The 17,861-nt window shown below is 55.5% G+C and overlaps 1 pseudogene; it reads left to right on the plus strand.

Annotated features, from left to right (window-relative positions):
- Positions 1-461: 461 nt before the first annotated feature.
- On the plus strand, positions 462-16,272 carry LOC119358165 (annotated as a pseudogene).
- Positions 16,273-17,861: the final 1,589 nt, after the last annotated feature.

Below are 17,861 nucleotides of genomic sequence, written 5' to 3' on the forward strand. Positions count from 1 at the left end.
GCTCCCCACGCTGGAGCTCTGGGGAAAGTTCTTCCAGACCAAACTCGGCACCATCGTCGCAGGCGTGCCCGCCCCCTGCGGGGCCTACATCGCCATGAGGAGGTCAGTCGAGAACAATCCGTTCCCGTCCATCCCCCTAATCCAGTCGGTGAAGGTCTGGCAGAGGTCGTACTTCTACGTGAAGAACGTCGCCCCACAAGGAGACCACGTCAACCTGCCGGCTTACGTAGCCGGCCCGCCTGCTGGAGGCAGCCGTCATGGAGCTTCCGGGCCAGGTCCCTGTCCCCGGCCGGGAACGCCGCCGTCTCCCGGCTCCGGGTGATGATCCAGTCGGAAGGCCTGCGCGGGACCGACTTGGTGGCCGCCTTCGTGGACGCCGGATTCTTCCTCTCCAAAGCCGGCCCCATATGATGTGTCAGATGAGCGGCCGCTTCGACCCAAGCCGGCTGAGCACATGGGAAATGCCGCATGCGGAGGTGGCGCTCATGGTCAACTACATCGCCTGCAAGCTCGCCGGGGACTGGCAATACGGCAAGGCGCCGTATTCTCGCGCCAATCCTTCGCCCATGGTAAGCTTCTCTTTCTATCTTCTTTTTGTTATCAGCCGGCTTCACGACTTCCGGCTTCTGATCAGTCGGTTCCTTTTTGCAGAACCCCCTTCTTCCGCCGCCGGCCGGGGCGGCAGGGATTGAACGTCAGTACGCCCCCGACCGCACGGTGGACGATGTTGACGACCCGGACTTGGGGGCGGCCGCCATGGAAGACGCCGTCGTAGGGGACAACGCCGAGCTCGGAGGCACAGGGCTCTCCGCCAGCTTCGAAGACTGGCCGGATGACGCCGAAGCCGAAGAGGTCCCGCGTCGTCAGCCGGCGGCCGACCGCCAAAGCGCGGGCTCGTCCGCCGCGCCGGCTGCTGGCGGCGGCACACAGAAGCGTCGGGCCGCGTTGCCCCTCTTCGGCATTCGGCCGAAGAAGTCCAAAGCCTCCGCCGCAGCGACAAAACGAGAAGAGGCGGCCGCGAAGGCGGCCCGCTTCCGGAAGGCGGTGAAGCAGCCTCAGGCGGTCTCGGCGTAAGTCATCAATTGCTTGTATGCATGTTTTTATCGTTTTCTTCTGCTCGAACATTCTTTCAGACCTTTCTCCGTTTGTTGAACAGGGCGCCGCTTTCCCTTGAGCGGGGCCCAGGCGGCTCCGTGGTCGGGCCGATTGGAGGGTCTTCAGGCCCCCGCCGCGTGGATCCCCGCGCCGACCTCATGGAAGCCACAGAGCGGAATGCTCGTGAGGCGCGGGAAGAGAGGGAGGCGGCGGAGCGGGAGGCCGCTCGGGCGGCTAAGGAGCGGGCCGACGCGGCAGCCAAGGCCCAGGCGGAGCGGGCGACCGCGGAGGCGGAGGCGGAAGGCTCGTGCAACCAGCCTCCGCTGCTTGCCATCCCCCTCCGAACCGTGGCCCCGAACACCCCATTGCCCCTGGCGGAGGAGATCGTCCAAGACCCGCCGTTGGTGCAAAGGGAGGAGCTCTTCGAGGTCTTCGCGAGGAGGACGCCGGCGGCAGCGCCAACCGGAACGGGCCAAGGCGGCCAGTCGTCGGCGGCGCCAGAGGAGGTCGGAGCCGGTCTCGAGGTACAGCCGGTGACGCATCAGCGCACAGGGGGAAGCGCCGCTCCGCCGGAGCCGCGCCAAGCTGCGGGCGCCGGCCAGTCGGTGGAGGCCTTGGAGGCGGCCAGCTCCGCCACGTCCGGGTGGACTCCCAGCGGGGGGACGGGCGAGCTGAATGTGGCGGCCCATGAAGTCCGGAGCCGGCTTCAAGCTCAGGCCGCCCTTCTGCAGCAGTATACCCAGGAGTTCCTATTGACGCGGGCCGTCATCCGGGTAAGTTTTTCATTCTCGACCGCTCTAGTCTCTTGATTTCTTCCGTGGGGGCGTGCCAGCGCACCCACTGGGTGTAGTCCCCGAGATTCGGGCCGACTGATGGGTCAGTCGGGTCGGATCTTTCTTGACGACCACCTTATCTTTGCTTCCTGTCTGAATTTCCAGGACTATCATAACTCTCGCGCTGCCGCCTTCAACTCCCAGGCTCAGGAGTTGGGTCGGAAAACCGACGACCTAGCCAACAGCCGAAATAAGCACTCGCTCTTATCTGTTTCCTGTGGGGGCGCGTCAGCGCACCCACTGGGTGTAGTCCTCGAGATTCGGGCCGACTTTTGAGCAGTCGGGTCAGATCTTCCTTGACGACCTTTCCCTTATTGGTTTATTCTCTTTGTCTTTTGTTCTTGCAGGGGCCAACGCCGACTTGAGGAGGGAGCTCGGCGAGGCGCAGACCGCCCTTCGCAGCAGGGACGCTGAGTACGCCTCCTTGGTCCAGGAGCGCGACCGCCTGGACAAGAAGCTGGCCGACCAGGAGGAGAGCCACAAGGCGGCCCTGCAGAAGGCGCAGGACAGCGAGGCCGCCCTGAAGGCAGAGTTTGAGACCGAGGCGGTGAGCTGGGCGGAGACTCGTCATGCACTGGATGAAGGTTTTGGCCGCATCGAGGATTTGATTGATGGTAAGCCGCCTTCCTCGCCCCTCTCCTGCCCCCTGGCCGCCTGGGGTCTTGGCCTAACTTGTGCTGCTGCCCATTTTCTTGTGCAGATTACTTTCCCGGCTACTCCGCCCTTGCCGTCCAAACCATCGAGGCTCATCACGAGGCCCGCCGTCAGGCGGGAGTCATCATTGCGTCGGACGCAAATCGGACGCTGGAGGAGCAGCTCTTGGTCGTTCAAGCGCGGCTGCAGCCGGCTCACCGGATGCTCCGCCGGCTTCAACGTGCCGGGGCGCAGGTGCTGGCCGCCCTCTGGCCCGGTGAGGCGATCCCCCGCACCCCAAGCCGGACCGCCGACTGGCTGGAAGTCGCAGTCGGCCGTTTTGAAGCTTGGAAGGCGTCGGCGGCCCGTCTTGGAGCCGGGCGAGCGTTGGAGTTCGTTCGCGCATGGTACCCAGGGCTGAACCTGGACCAGCTGCGCACTTGGCGACTGGAGGCCGACGCGGAGCTGGAGGAAGTGCGGCCGGCCATCGCCCAGCGTGCCTCGACAATCGCCGAGTGTACCGACATCAGTGTCTTCGCACCTGAAATCAATTATAATGGCGTTGCCCAGTCGGAGGAGTGGTTCGGTCTGAACCCGGCGGTGGGCGAGGACTCGGCCGAGGAAATCGCCTCCAGCGACGAGGGCGAAGATGACGAGGAAGAGGGCGGTGAAGACGTCGAGCCGGCTAGTGGAACAACCGGCCGGCCTCAAGCTGACCGTGCCTCCAGCAACGAGGCGCGTGGAAGCGCGCCCTCAGCAGGAGGCGGTGATCAAGCCGAGGTTCGCCAGCCGGCCGCTCCTTCAGCCGGCACAACCGTCTCCACCGACCAGCCCGGCTCGTCAGCCGCTCCGCCAGCTTGACCTGCCATCCTTATTTTTTCCTGCTTGCTGTCTTTTGAACAATCTTTAAGCTTTCGCAGTTCCACCCACTGGGGGTGTATCAAACTATGTTGGATGCTGGCCTCTTGGAGGTCTTTTATGTAAATATTATTATGTGCATATTTGGTTTCCATTCGAGTACACTTTTTATCCTTGGGCTTTTTTCCTTTGCCGCCTTCCCTTTTTGGGGAGGCAAGTACTCGAGCTTTCTTGGATTGAAGTGAGGTGAATGGAAACCGGCCGGCCGGCTACTCTGGTAGTCGGTCGGCGGTAGGCGGCAAGCCGGCTTTTGTTATATTAGTCCGTTGGTCCCTAGTCGTTTTTCGTGTGCGCATCCTTTCCTGCTTTTGACTCTTGCTAGCCGAACAGCCGGCTTCTTCGAACTGCGACTTTGGCAAGAGCTAAGCCTGGGTGTCGGCACACTAATTGTCTGACCACGGGTAGGACTTCTAACATAACTCCAGTCAGCCAGTCCCCGGGCCAACTTGTCGAACCCGGTGCCGGACGGAATGAATAAATGAAAAGACAAGATCATACTCATGATACTTTTCATTCATAGATAAAAGATGGCAGTCCCCGAGCCCTCCTCGGGGGGCCTATTTGTCTCGTACTTAATACAAAAGTTAGCGTGATACATACTGCATTTCAACTGTAAAATCTTCGAAGGAGGTTGGCGTTCCATGGTCGTTCCGACTCCTTGTCGGAGTCGTCTCTCTTGCGTGCCTTGGGCTTCTGCACGTCGATTAGGTAGTAGGAGTCGTTGCCTAGAGCTCTGTTGATGACGAAGGGGCCCTCCCAAGGGGCCGCGAGCTTGTGCTGGCCTGCTGTTCGCTGGATCAGTCGGAGCACAAGGTCGCCCTCTTGGAAGGATCTTGGCTTGACCTTCCGACTGTGGTAGCGGCGCAAACCCTGCTGGTAGATGGCAGACCGGCTGAGGGTTAACAGCCGGCCTTCTTCCAGCAGGTCGACGCCGTCTTCTCGTGCTTCCTTGGCCTCCGCCTCCGTGTACATGGTTACTCGGGGCGAGTCGAACTCGATGTCAGTTGGGATGATCGTCTCCGCACCGTACACGAGGAAGAAAGGAGTGAAGCCAGTTGACTTGTTCGGGGTAGTGCGTAGACTCCAGAGGACAGCCGGCAGCTCATCGAGCCAACAGCCGGCTGAGCGCTCCAGTGGTACGACCAGGCGGGGTTTGATGCCGGAGAGGATGAGGCCGTTGGCTCGCTCGACCTGGCCGTTTGACTGTGGGTGGGCGACGGACGCTAGGTCCAGCCGGATACCTTGCGCCGCGCAGAATCGTGCCAAGGCTCCTTTGGCAAAATTCGTGCCATTGTCGGTGATGATGCTGTGTGGCACGCCGTACCGAGTTGTTATGTCTGCGATGAATGTCACCGCAGTCGGCCCATTCAGCTTCTTGATCGGCTTTGCGTCGATCCACTTGGTGAATTTGTCCATGGCGACGAGCAAATGTGTCATGCCTCCGCGCGCCGTCTTGAATGGGCCCACCATGTCCAGTCCCCAAACGGCGAAGGGCCAGGTGAGGGGAATGGTCTTGAGTGCCGAAGCCGGCATGTGTTGCTTGGAGCTGAACAGTTGGCAGCCTTTGCAATATTTGACTAATTCTTTGGCGTCATCCAAAGCAGTCGGCCAGAAAAAATCGTGGCGGAAAGCTTTGGCGACGAGTGATCTTGAAGCCGCATGGTGGCCGCATTCTCCTTGGTGAATGTCTCTGAGGATTGCAATGCCCTTCTCTTGCTCGACGCACCGCTGGAGGACTCCAGTGACACTGCACTTGACGAGTTCTCTGCTGACGATCGTGTATGCTCCGACTCGATGTTGGACTTGTCTCGCCTCTGTTTCGTCAGCCGGCAGATCTTGGTTTACTAGGAAGTTGAGGATGGACTGAGCCCATGACGGAGCAGCGACTTCTCCTACTGCCAATGTGGCGACTGCCACCAGGGTGGGCGGGTTGGGTGATGAAATGCTGGAGTCGGCCGCCGACTGTTGTGTTGGTGCGGTCCCCGGGCCGACTACTAAAGTCCCGGGGTCGCCTGCTTGGTTCTTCGAGCCGGACCCGGCCGTGTCGAGGTCAGGCGGCACGAAGATGGAGTCGGATTCTGGAGACGGCTTGATGGACGGCTTGAGGAGGCGTTGTAGAGCGACGCCGGTTGGTATTGCTTGCCGAGTGGAGCCTATTCGAGCCAGGGCATCGGCTGGCTCGTTGTCGGCTCGCGGCACGTGGAGGAACTCGCATCCTTCAAAGTATCCACTGAGTTGCTGAACCAGGAAACGGTAGCTTGCCATATTTGCGTCCTTGGCGTCCCAGTCGCCGGATGATTGCTGAACCACCAAGTCCGAGTCGCCATAACATAGGATCCGGCGGATGCCGAGTTCCTTGGCAAGCCGGAGCCCGTGTATGAGTGCCTCGTACTCGGCTACGTTGTTGGAGGCGGCGAAGTGGATCTGCAGTGTGTATCTGAGCTTGTCGCCTTTGGGAGAGGTAAGGACGACGCCGGCCCCCAAGCCGGTGCGCATCTTGGACCCGTCAAAGTGCATGCGCCAATGGGTGGAGTCGGGGGCCGGCGGCAGGTACTGGGTCTCGGCCCAGTCGACGAGGAAGTCGGCCAGTGCTTGGGATTTGATGGCGGTGCGGGGCTGGTAGAATATCGTGTAAGGGGCCAACTCGATGGCCCATTTCGCCACCCGGCCGGATGCATCCCGGCTGCCTATGATCTCGGCCAGCGGGGCGGTGCATACGACCGTGATGGGATGCTCTTGAAAGTAGGGCTTCAGCTTCTTGGCAGTGAAGTACACGCCGTAGCACATCTTCTGGTAGTGCGGGTAGTTCTGCTTTGAGGCGTACAGCACCTCGCTCAAATAATACACCGGCCTCTGGACCGGCTGAGCTCGGCCTTCTTTCGGGCGTTGGACTACGATGACGGTGCTGACCACCCGGCTGGTTGCGGCGATGTAAAGGAGCATGGGCTCTTTCTCAGTCGGCGCCGCCAGGACAGGCGGCGTGGCAAGCATCTTCTTCAGCTCGTGAAAAGCCTGGTCGGCCTGGTCGTTCCACTCGAAGTGAGTGCTCTTCTTCATGAGACGGTAGAGGGGGAGAGCTTTCTCTCCAAGCCGGCTGATGAAGCGGTTCAAGGAGGCCAAGCATCCGGTGAACTTCTGGATTTCTCGCAGCTTGGTGGGGATCGCCATCCTCTCGATGGCCTTGATCTTTACTGGGTTGCATTCGATGCCGCGTTCGGAGACCAGGAAGCCTAGGAGCTGGCCGGCTGGCACTCCGAACACGCATTTCTCGGGGTTGAGCTTGATTTGGAAACGGCGCAGGTTCTCAAATATTTCTTTGAGGTCTTCCAGCAAGGTGTCGCGCTTCTCCGTCTTCACCACAATGTCGTCCACATAGACGTGAGCGTTTCTGCCGAGTTGCTTGAGGAGGCACTTCTGCATGCAACGCTGAAAAGTGGCACCAGCATTTCTCAAGCCGAATGTCATAGTCAGGTAGCAGAAGGCTCCAAATGGCGTGATGAAGGCGGTCTTCAAGCGGTCGGCCGGATCTAGCTTTATCTGGTGATATCCTGAGTAAGCATCCAAGAAACTCAATAGCTCGCATCCGGCCGTGGAGTCTATCACTTGGTCAATCCTTGGCAGGGCGAAGGGATCTTTAGGACAGGCCTTGTTGAGGCTTGTGTAGTCTATGCACATGCACCACTTGTTGTTCTTCTTCAGTACGAGGACCGGGTTGGCAAGCCACTCTGGAAAGAAGACCTCCATAATAAAGCCAGCTGCCAGAAGCCGGGCTATCTCCTCCCCTACAATCCTTCTCTTTTCCTCTGATAGTCGGCGGAGCGGCTGCTTGACCGGCTTTGCGTCTTCTCGGACGTGTAGTTTGTGCTCGGCGAAATCCTTCGGAACACCCGGCATGTCCTTGGGGGACCATGCAAAGATGTCCCGATTCTCACGGAGGAAATCGGCGAGCTCGCCTTCCTATTTGCTGTTCAGGCTTGCCCCGATGACGGCAAACCTCTCGGGGTGCTCGGGGTCAAGGGGTATCTTCTTGGTTTCCCTGGCCGGCTGGAAAGATCCTTGGGCATCATACTCCTTGGAATCGGGGGACTGGTTGGGCTGCTTGCTGGCCATGGCCACGACCCGGTCCAACATCTTCTTCTCTTTAGCGATCACAAGAGACTCGGCCAGCCGGCTGCTGGCTGCAGCGCACTCGAAGGACTTCTTGTAATCGCCGGCTACGGTGATGACGCCTTTGGTGCTCGGTATCTTCATCTTGAGGTATGCATAGTGGGGCACCGCCATGAACTTGGCCAAGGCGGGTCGGCCCAGCAACGCATGGTAGGGGCTCTCCAGGTCCACCACTTCAAACCAGATCGCTTCCCGGCGGAAATGATCCTTGTCCCCAAAGAGTACATCGATCTTGATCTTGCCAATGGGGGCGTAGGACAAGCCGGGTACGATGCCATGAAACACTGTCCGGGTTGGCACGAGCTGCTTCGTCTTGACATTTAGCTTCTCCAGGGTGTCGCGGTACAGGATGTTGATGCTGCTCCCGCCGTCTATCAGCATGCGGGAGAAGCGGGCAGCGCGTCTGTCCGTCGCGAGGGTGGCTTCCAGGACCAAAGCATAAGAGCCCGGAGACAGCATCACCTCTGGGTGGTCGGCCCGGCTCCAGCTGATGGGTTTCTCTGACCAATGCATGTGTCCGGCGGGGTTGGCAGCGACCACGCTGACTTCCTGGTGCTCTCGGCGTTTGCCGCGCCGGTCTTCGAGCTGGCTTGTAAAGACGATGTAAGTTGCTTGCTCGTCGGGGAACTCGTCGTGCACGGCCCCGACTGTGGGCCGAGCGGCCGGAGGCGGCGGAGCTGGAGGCGGCGGGCCGGCAGGCGGAGGCGGCGCAAGCCCCTCGCCCTTGGAGATTCGGGTGAGCCAATGGCACTTCCGGGTTGTGTGGTTGGACGGCTTCGCGCCGCTATGGAATTTGCATGGGGCGTCGAGAGTTTGCTCGTAGGAGAAAGCCGGCTGCCAAGCCGGCCGGCCGCCCTTGGGCTTCTTGGGCACGGGCCGCCCTTCAGGCGGCGTGTCTTCGACCGTGGCCACCTGCCGACTGTCGGGAGGCGGCGCAGGGCCCTTGCGCTTGCGATAGTTCGGGTGTGGGCGTCGGCCGGAATCCCCTGCCGGCGTCTTGGGCGCCGGGTTGAGTACTTTCCGGACGCGTCTACCCGGAGCTCGGTCTTCATCGAAGAGTCGGCGGTGGCATATTTGTCGGCTATGTCCAGAAGCTCGTCGAGGGTAGTCGGCTCGTCGCAGAGGAGCTTGTGCTTGAGGAGGGTACCTTCTCGGCACCCCGCAGTGAAGTATTCGATGGCTTGCACCTCGTGCACCCCTTCGCAAGAATTGCGGAGCTCGGCCCAACGCGTGAGGTAGTCGTGAGTGGACTCGGCTGGGCCCTGTACGCACAGGGAGAGCTGCCTGGGCTTGGGTGCCCGCTTGTAGGTGCTGGTGAAGTTGCGGACGAAAGCTTCAGTGAAATCTAGCCAGCTGTTGATGCTGAGGGGCTTGAGGCTGTTGAGCCAGGTCCGCGCCGTGCCTTGCAGCATAAGGGGCACGTACTTCACGGCAACGCGCCGGTTGCCGTTGGCTATGCTGACCGCCGTGGAGTAGTCGATCAGCCAGTCTTCTGGCTTCACGGAGCCGTTGTACTTGGGCGTGTCTCTTGGAAGCGAGAACCCCTTGGGGAAAGGCTCGTCGCGGATGCGGGGGCCGAGACAAGGCGGGCCGACATCGTCTTCCTCTTCTAGCGCCAGGGATCGCGCTAGGTGGTCGATCCGATGGCGGGCGTCGTTCTCGCCGACTCCTTCGCGGCGACCTAGTCGGTCGCTGAGAGTCGGGTGCGCCACTGGCGGCGGGGTGGGATGTCTCTCTCCACGGGGTCGAGGCGGAGGCGGGTTGCCCCGCCATTCCATGGCTCGGGGATGGCCGTCCGCGTCTCGCTCGATGGAGATTCGGGTCCGGCTTCGGCTAGCCGCCGGTTCTCCCTCGCGCCGCGCGCGAGTGTTGCTCGTAGTCGGCGTCCGGGACGTCGCACCGTGATCTCGGCGCGGGGGAGGGCTTCCCGCGCGGGCGTCGGCCTCGTGCCGCTGCGCGGCCATGTCAATCAGCTGCTGGATGCGCCGGGTCATGTGGGGGAGTTCTTTGGCCTCCAAGCCGTCCAACTCGTCCACGGCCGCCTGGGCGGCGCGCAGGTTCTCGAGCGGAGTGGCGTAGACCGGGCGGTCAACTCCCAGCGTGTCGGCGATGACGGCGCCGCGTTGCTTGACGACGCCGGCCCGGCTGGGCCCGGCCGGAGCCGGCGTGCCGAAGGCAGCGCGGTCAGCTTCGCGCTGGTAAGCCTCGGTGAGGCGTCTCACGGAAGCCAGCCTCCGACCCTCCGCGAGGAGGGCAAGGCGGCGTGCCTCCAGTGCTTCGTCGTCGGCATCAGCCAGGAGGGGGACGGATAAGTCGTGGGCCGCCGCGTGCAGGGCGTCGTGGGTGCTCTCGTCGGCCGGGCCGCCGTGGCCGATAACCATCACCTCGGTGGTGACAGTATCGCAGCCGTCGATCCGAGGAAGCGGGTCGTTGTAAATCGCGACGTTGGTGGGGAAGGTGTCGAAGGAGGCCGTGTCGGAGTCGACAGGCATGGGGTCGGTGGAGCCAACCGACTCTAAATCCGCAGCGGGCTCGCTGGAGACATGGAGCTGGCTGAGGAGGCAGGCGAGGTGATCGGTGCCCGCGTCAGAGGCGAGCTCGTCGGAGATGCGGGTTTCGTCGGGGAGATCGGCGAGGCTGCTCACCGCGCAGATGCTGGTGACGCCTTGCAGTGCGTCGTGGCAAGCGCCACCGGGCGTGCCGGGCTGGCTACGCTCGCTGGGGAGGAAGAGGGTTCCCGTCCAGAACAGGTCTCCGGACGACGGTGCACCTGGCCCCAAGGTGGGCGCCAAATGTCGGGTGGTAGGTGCGACATATGCCAACGGGTGGCTTATCATTGTGGGAGCCAGTAAGACATCGCCGGTGCCTGGAAACAGGATGAGGCGAAGACATGCACGCCGGCGGATATTACCCAGCTTCGGGGCTCTCCGTGGAGATAACACCCCTACTGCTGCTCTGCGGGGTCTCCGCATGATCACTAGATGGACAAGTAGCTACACAATGCTCCTTGAGCTGTTCGAGTGGAAGGAGGAAGAAGGGCACGGCTAGCTTGCTTCTTCTCCCCGTATGGTGTCTAAAAACTAGTTAGGGGTCGAACCCTTTGCATGGGTGCGCCGGGGGGTTTATATAGGCCTACCCCCCGGGGGTACAATGGTAATCCGGCCGGGCGCGGGGCCCAGCCGTCTGTGACTATGCTTGCTGGCTTCTGCACCGGCCACTGGGCCCGCCGACTGGTGGGTCCCGCCGGCAGCCGGCTCCTTGGTCGACTGGCAGGCCCCACTAGTCAGGGCCTGGTCGGCGGCTGGTTACTGTCGCCCTATTCTGATGATGCGGGCTTGGTCGTGGTAAGCGTGGCTACAGTGCCGCCGCCTGGCGGGCGATCACTGTAGCCTCACCGTGTCTTGTCTCCTTAATGGGGCGTCTCCTTCGAGGAAGATGGCAAGCCGGCTGCGGGGAGCCGGCTCTCTCTTGGGCCGACTAGGGGAGGTGTGGCCGCCTTCGGGTGTCTCTCTGCCCAAAGGGACCCACCGCCCATGGGCCGCGCTGGTGGTCCGTCGTGGATGGCGTCAGGGTCGACATGGCAACAGTGTTGCGCCGGGCAGGTCACGGTCGCCCGTACGGCGTACTGTGCCGGCCGTGCTCCGGGATTTGGGGGCGGCAGGCTTTGCTGTAGCCACGTCCCGTCTCATCGCCGTCAGGTAGATGCAAACTTTGAGGGTACGGTCTTGACCTCTTTATGGGAGCCGGCTTCTTGGAGTCGGCCCTCTCGCGGCCGAATTCGTGATTTCGGCCCTCCCATAGCTTTCTTCATGAGGGCCAAAGTCGGGCCTCCTTCCGAAAGCCGGCCTAGGTGACAGCCGGCAAGGGGAAGGCGGCCCCGTGTCTTGGATTCTTGAGAGCCGGACGGGCTTGTAATTTTTTCAGAAGGGCCTGGGGAAGCCGGCTAGGCTACCCATGGCTATTTACTCCGACAGTAGAAGTCATTAAGTTAAGAGTCTCATTGTGGTTTTCCGCAAAAAAAAAAGAGTCTCATTAGGGTTCTGATAGTCAATTCACACAATTATTATTTTTATTGTAGCATGGGTGATGCTAATGCGGATGTGACGCCAATTCTAATTGGTGACTGGTCCACCAGAAAAGGAAGAATGGATGAGTCCATACAAATCGATGTGGCTAACACAGTCACCCCTTGGGACATGGCCGAATTATCCAGCAGGATACGAAAAATAGCTAGTCAGTTGCAATACATCCAAGAGGAAATGACTGAAATTCTCAAGCTACATGGATCCGACTCTACTTCAAGTTCAGATCATCACCAGAGTATAACATCAGATCAGCACCTCAGAATATCAAGTCTTGTTCCAAGGAATGTGTATGGAAGAGTCAAAGAAAAGGAACACATCATGAAATTGATGATGACAGAAGGCAGATCTGACAAAGTAATTGTTGTGCCTATTGTAGGCATTGCAGGTATTGGAAAGACAACTCTCACTCAACTTGTGTACAACGATCCAGAAGTCGAAAGGCAATTTGAACAAAGGATATGGGTTTGGGTGTCTCGCAACTTTGATGAAATGAGGCTCACAAGGGATATGCTGAGCTTTGTTTCTCAAGACAGTTAAGAAGGAATAGGCTCCTTTGTGAAGCTTCAGGAGATCTTGAGAAGTCATATCAAAACAAAGAGGGTTTTACTTATTTTAGATGATGTCTGGGATGACAAGGAAGATGCCCGATGGAAACAACTATTGGCTCCCTTTAAGCCTCATAGTGCCAATGGCAATGTGATTCTTGTGACAACTAGAAAAATGTCCGTTGCAAAAATGATTGGAACTGTGGTGCCAATTAAGTTAGCTACTATGGAAAATGATGACTTCTGGTTATTATTCAAATCATGTGCTTTTTTTGATGGAAATTATGAATGTCTTGGACATCTTAGCACTATTGGACGGAAAATAGCAGAAAAGTTAAAGGGAAACCCGTTAGCAGCAGTGACTACAGGGGCACTATTAAGGAACCAACTTACCGTTGATCATTGGAGTAAAATTCTCAAGGAAGAAAATTGGAAATCATTAGGACTTAGTGGAGGCATCATGCCTGCTTTGAAGCTTAGTTATGATGAGTTGACATACCGTTTACAACAATGTTTCTTGTATTGTTCTATATTTCCTGACAAATATAGGTTTCTTGGTAAGGATTTGGTATATATGTGGATTTCTCAGGGGTTTGTGAATTGCACCCAAAATAAGAGATTGGAGGAGATAGGATTGAAATATCTGAATCATTTGGTAAACCTGGGATTCTTTCAGCAAATTGAAGAACAGCAAGAATTGGATGAGGAAAAAGAATTCTCTCTACGCGGTCAGATTTGGTATTCTATGTGTGATCTCATGCATGATTTTGCGAGGATGGTTTCAGCGACTGAATATGCGACGATAGATGGTCTGCAGTGTAAGAAAATCTTGCCAACTGTACACTATTTGTCAATAGTAATTGGTTCTGCATACAACAGAGATCTGCATGGGAACATTCCTCGCAATGAGAAGTTTGAAGAAAATCTGAGAAATTCAGTTACATCAGTTACCAAATTGAGAACACTGGTTGTACTTGGGAACTTTGACTATTTCTTTGTACAGTTGTTCCAAGATATATTTCAAAAGGCCCAAAATTTACGCCTGCTGCGAGTATCTCCGGCATCCACTTATCTGTTTCAAGTACCTGCAGCATCCAGTGATTTTAATTCCTTCCTGTGCAGTTTGGCAAATCCTTTGCATCTTCGTTATCTAAAACTTGATTTAGACGGGATTGTGCCACAAGTTCTCAGTACTTTTTTTCTTCTTCAAGTATTAGATGTTGGCTCAAACAGGGATACTTCTCTACCCAATGGCTTGCATAATCTTGTTAGCCTGCGACATCTTGTTGCACACAAGAGAGTACATTCTTCCATTGCTAGCATTGGTAACATGACATCTATCCAGGAGCTACATGATTTTGAGGTTCGAATTTCTAGCGACTTTGAGATTACACAACTCAAATCCATGAACGAGCTTGTTCAACTTGGAGTGTCTCAACTTGACAGTGTTAAAACCCGGGAGGAGGCTTATGAGGCAGCACTAAGAAACAAAGAATACTTAGAGGAGCTTCATTTGTCCTGGAATGATACGTTTTCAGAGAACGAGTCTGTCAGTGACACTAGATCTAGATCTTCTGTAAACATGGCAAGAGAAGTGATTGAGGGTCTTGAACCACATATGGATTTAAAGCATCTACACATATCTGGGTATAATGGTACTACTTCACCAACTTGGCTTGCCAAGAATATCTCAGTTACCTCCTTGCAGACACTTCATCTTCATAATTGTGGAGGATGGAAAATACTTCCTTCTTTGGAAAGTCTTCCATTGCTTACAAACTTGAAATTGGGAAGAATGTGGGAAGTAATAGAAGTATTGGTACCTTCACTCCAGGAGCTTGTTTTAGTTGAAATGCCAAGGTTGGAGAGATGTTCATGCTCTTCTGTGGGGGGTATGAGCTCTAGCTTAAGAGAACTGCAGATCAAGGATTGTCAAGCACTGAAGGAGTTTGATCTATTTGAGAACAATAATAAATTGGAAATCAAGCAGAGGTCATGGTTGCCTTCTCTTAGAAAATTAATTATGTGTGATTGCCCTCAATTGGGAGTGTTGAAGCCCCTTCCGCCTTCAACAATCTGTTCTGAGTTACTCATCAGTGGAGTTTTAATGCTTCCAGATATGGAGGGATCTTCCAGCGGAGATTTATGTATTGATTATGTTGAGGATATGTATGAATATTCTGATCAGTTGAGGATACTGGATGAAAGTTTTTTGGCGTTCCGTAATCTTGGAAATCTCAAATCAATGGTCATATTTGGTCCGACAAACCTGAGGTCTTTTTCGTTCCAAGGTTTTAGCCATCTCATCTCTTTAAGGAGTTTGGAAATAAAAGAGTGCGAAATACTTTTCTCTTCAGATGTGACGCAGCCTACCCTTGAAGATATGACAGCCTTCCCTTCACTTGGAAGTCTCACTATTGAGTCATGTGGAATAGCAGGGAAGCAGCTATCTCTGATGTTGCAACATGCGCCGAATTTAGAGGAATTGGATTTAAATTCACTAGAAGCACTGACGAAGGACTCGTCAACAGGAGATCCAGATGATGCATGGTCAGCAAGAAAGGAAGGCTTTTACATTCCATTAAAGCTCGCCTCCTCTCTCAAGAAGATAACCATGGAGTCCTGCCCTTATCTAACATTTATTAACTGGAGCTGGAGCGGCGGAGGCTTCTCTGGATTTGCCTTCCTTGAGGAGCTAACTATTCGGGGCTGCCCCGACCTGCTCTCGCCTTTGGTGCACAAAGACGGAAGGGATGACGATGCGAACGGGAGATGGCTCCTCCCGCCATCACTTGAAGAACTTGACATCAATGACTATTATTCCCTCGGAACACTGCAACCCTGCTTTCCTAGAGATAGCACCAGCCTTAAAAGGTTAGTGATAGAGTGGGGTCGTGATTTGCATACTATACAGCTGCATTCATGCACGGCGCTGGAAAAATTGGAGATTCGATCATGTTGGTCGCTCACAGCACTAGAGGGCTTGCAGTTCCTTGGCAGACTCACGCATTTGGAAGTATCATGCTGCCCTGGTTTGGTGCATGAGGCCAACGGAAGATGGCTCCTCCCAACATCACTTCGCCAACTTGAAATCAACAATAGCCATTCCCAACAAACCCTGCAACCTTGCTTTCCTACAGATAGCACCAGCCTTGAAAGTTTAGTGGTACGGAAGAGCCCAGATTTGCAATCTATACAGTTGCACTCTTGCACAGCACTGGAAGAATTGACAATTGGATCATGTGAATCGCTCACTGCACTAGAGGGGTTGCAATGCCTTGGCAGACTCAGGCATTTGGATTTATCAGGCTGCCCTGGCTTGCCACCATTTCTGGAGAGCTTTTCAAGGCCGGACTATGGGATCTGCCCCCGGCTGGAAAGGCTTGAGATCGATGACCCATCCGTCCTTACCACATCATTCTGCAAGCACCTCACCTCCCTGCAACTCCTACAGCTTACTGATTTGAAGAAAGTGAGGAGCCTAACAGATGAGCAAGAGCGAGCGCTTGTGCTCCTCAAGTCCCTGAAAGAGCTCCGATTTTTCTTTTGTTCTGATCTCGTAGACCTTCCTGCGTGTCTGCCCGACCTTCCTTCCCTCCAGAGATTGAAGATAAAGTGGTGTAGGGGCATCTCGAGGCTGCCGGTCACAGGCCTCCCACTTTCGCTGGAACAACTGGAAATCATTTATTGCAGCAAGGAGCTAACTGATGAATGCAGGCTGCTACCACCGAGCAAGCTAAATGTCAAAATTGATTGATGTGTTTGAATTGATTACTCGAGGCCATGTTAAGCAGTATTTTTACACACGCATCATATATATAGCTGGGTTGCTTTTGAGGCAATCTTGTGCGATGTATCCTCAGACCTTGCCCTCATAAATGTGCGGTGTGCTCATTGCAGAACCAGCTGTCTCTGCAGGCACTCAAGCTGCAAAACATATACTGTATCATGTAACAGGTAAACCGGCATGTTTTGCTGTTTGTTATTCATCTCGTCTTGTCAACTACTCCCTCTGTCCCCAAGTAAAGCATTGTAAACAAAGTCAATTGGGAAGCATTGTAGGAAGTTTAATTCATGGAATAAACGATATTGAGTTCGACAGTACCACTGGATGATGAATAAACGGTGTTTCTCCAAAAGGAAAGGAAGAAACAGTCGCTTCGACAGTGATGAAGAACCACCTGAGACACTCGTAGTCGTATCCTCAGCACCATTCTCGGCCTCCACTGATTGGTAAGTCAGCGGTCGCATCCTCAATATCTACATACTCATCCACCCGCTCAGCCACCACTACATTCGTCTTCTCAGGATTCCAGCTCTCCTGTAAATAACAAAACAGAACAGAACAACTGAGAGTCCAATTTGCAAATGCACTAACTGAAAACGAGAATAACACATGTAGGAACATCACCATTCCCAGCCTCAGATGGCCAGAGCCATCGTCGACCTCGGAAACGTCCTTCTGCAGTAAGGATCTGGCCGCAGCGCTTCCTCATAGCCGCCCGGAGCTTCGCCGGAGGCGGGGGGAGGTTCTCCTGCGGCGCCCTGCTGCTGCTGCTCCTGCTGCAGCGTGTAGATGCACGGGAGGAGGGCGCAGACCTGGCTGAGCCCGCCCCTGAAGCGTCCCGGTCCCGGAACGCACTGGCATCGCGTTGGGCTAACCTCGCCGGCCGGAACGTGAGGCAACCGGGCGGCGGCGAGCCACCTGATATAGGAGCTGTCCAGTATATGTAACAGAAAGGAAGAGCTGAAAAGACAAGTGGAACAAGACAACCACCCTCCCTCTCCCCTCCCGCGTCGCCCCCGCAGCCGGGCAAACCCCCTTCCCGCCTTCTCTCCTCCCCCGTCGCCGCCACGGGGCGCGACCAGGCGAAGCCTGGCCGGCGCAGGCGGCGGCGGGACTTCTCACCCTCTCACGCATGGAAGCTGGTGCGGGCCGGCTTCGATGGGCCTAAGTGCCGCGGTGTCTGGTGGGACATACGCGAGTCAGGCGTGAGCCGAGGCCCAGATAAGCTGTTTTCTGGTCGGTTTTCAGACGGGGTTTTCTTCTATGTAGATTTTCTGGTCGTTTTTCATATCTGTATTTATCTTTTTTATTTTATTTCCTTCTCTTCTGCTTTTTTCTGTTCTTATTTTTGTTTTTAAAATTCCTGAACATCTATTTGAAATTTCTTCTATGTGTTGTTTCCCGGGCTTCTGGTTCTTATGGGTTTTCTATTTTTCTCCATCGCCTTTTTTTCAGAAAAACTGTTCAATTGTGCATTCTAAAAATGTTCAGTGTGTATTAGAAAAATGTTCAACCTATAGTAAAAAAGATCATCGTATATTATAAATAGCAATTTTCTATAGAAATTTGTTTGTGTGTGTATTAAAAATGTTCAATGTATATTATAAAAAAGTTCATAAAAAGTTCACCGTGCACTGTAAAAAAGTTCCTAGTATATAAAAAAATTTCATTGTATACTACAAATTCACAGAAAGACCGTGCTTTCGGTCTTCGATTTGAGGCATCAATTGTGAACGGTTCTAGGGACTTCATCAACGATCTAACCAACTCTTCTTCCACCGCAACTCGAAGTTGGTAA

The sequence above is a fragment of the Triticum dicoccoides genome, chromosome 2A (assembly GCF_002162155.2).
Source record: "Triticum dicoccoides isolate Atlit2015 ecotype Zavitan chromosome 2A, WEW_v2.0, whole genome shotgun sequence".
In the NCBI taxonomy this organism is placed as follows: domain Eukaryota; kingdom Viridiplantae; phylum Streptophyta; class Magnoliopsida; order Poales; family Poaceae; genus Triticum; species Triticum dicoccoides.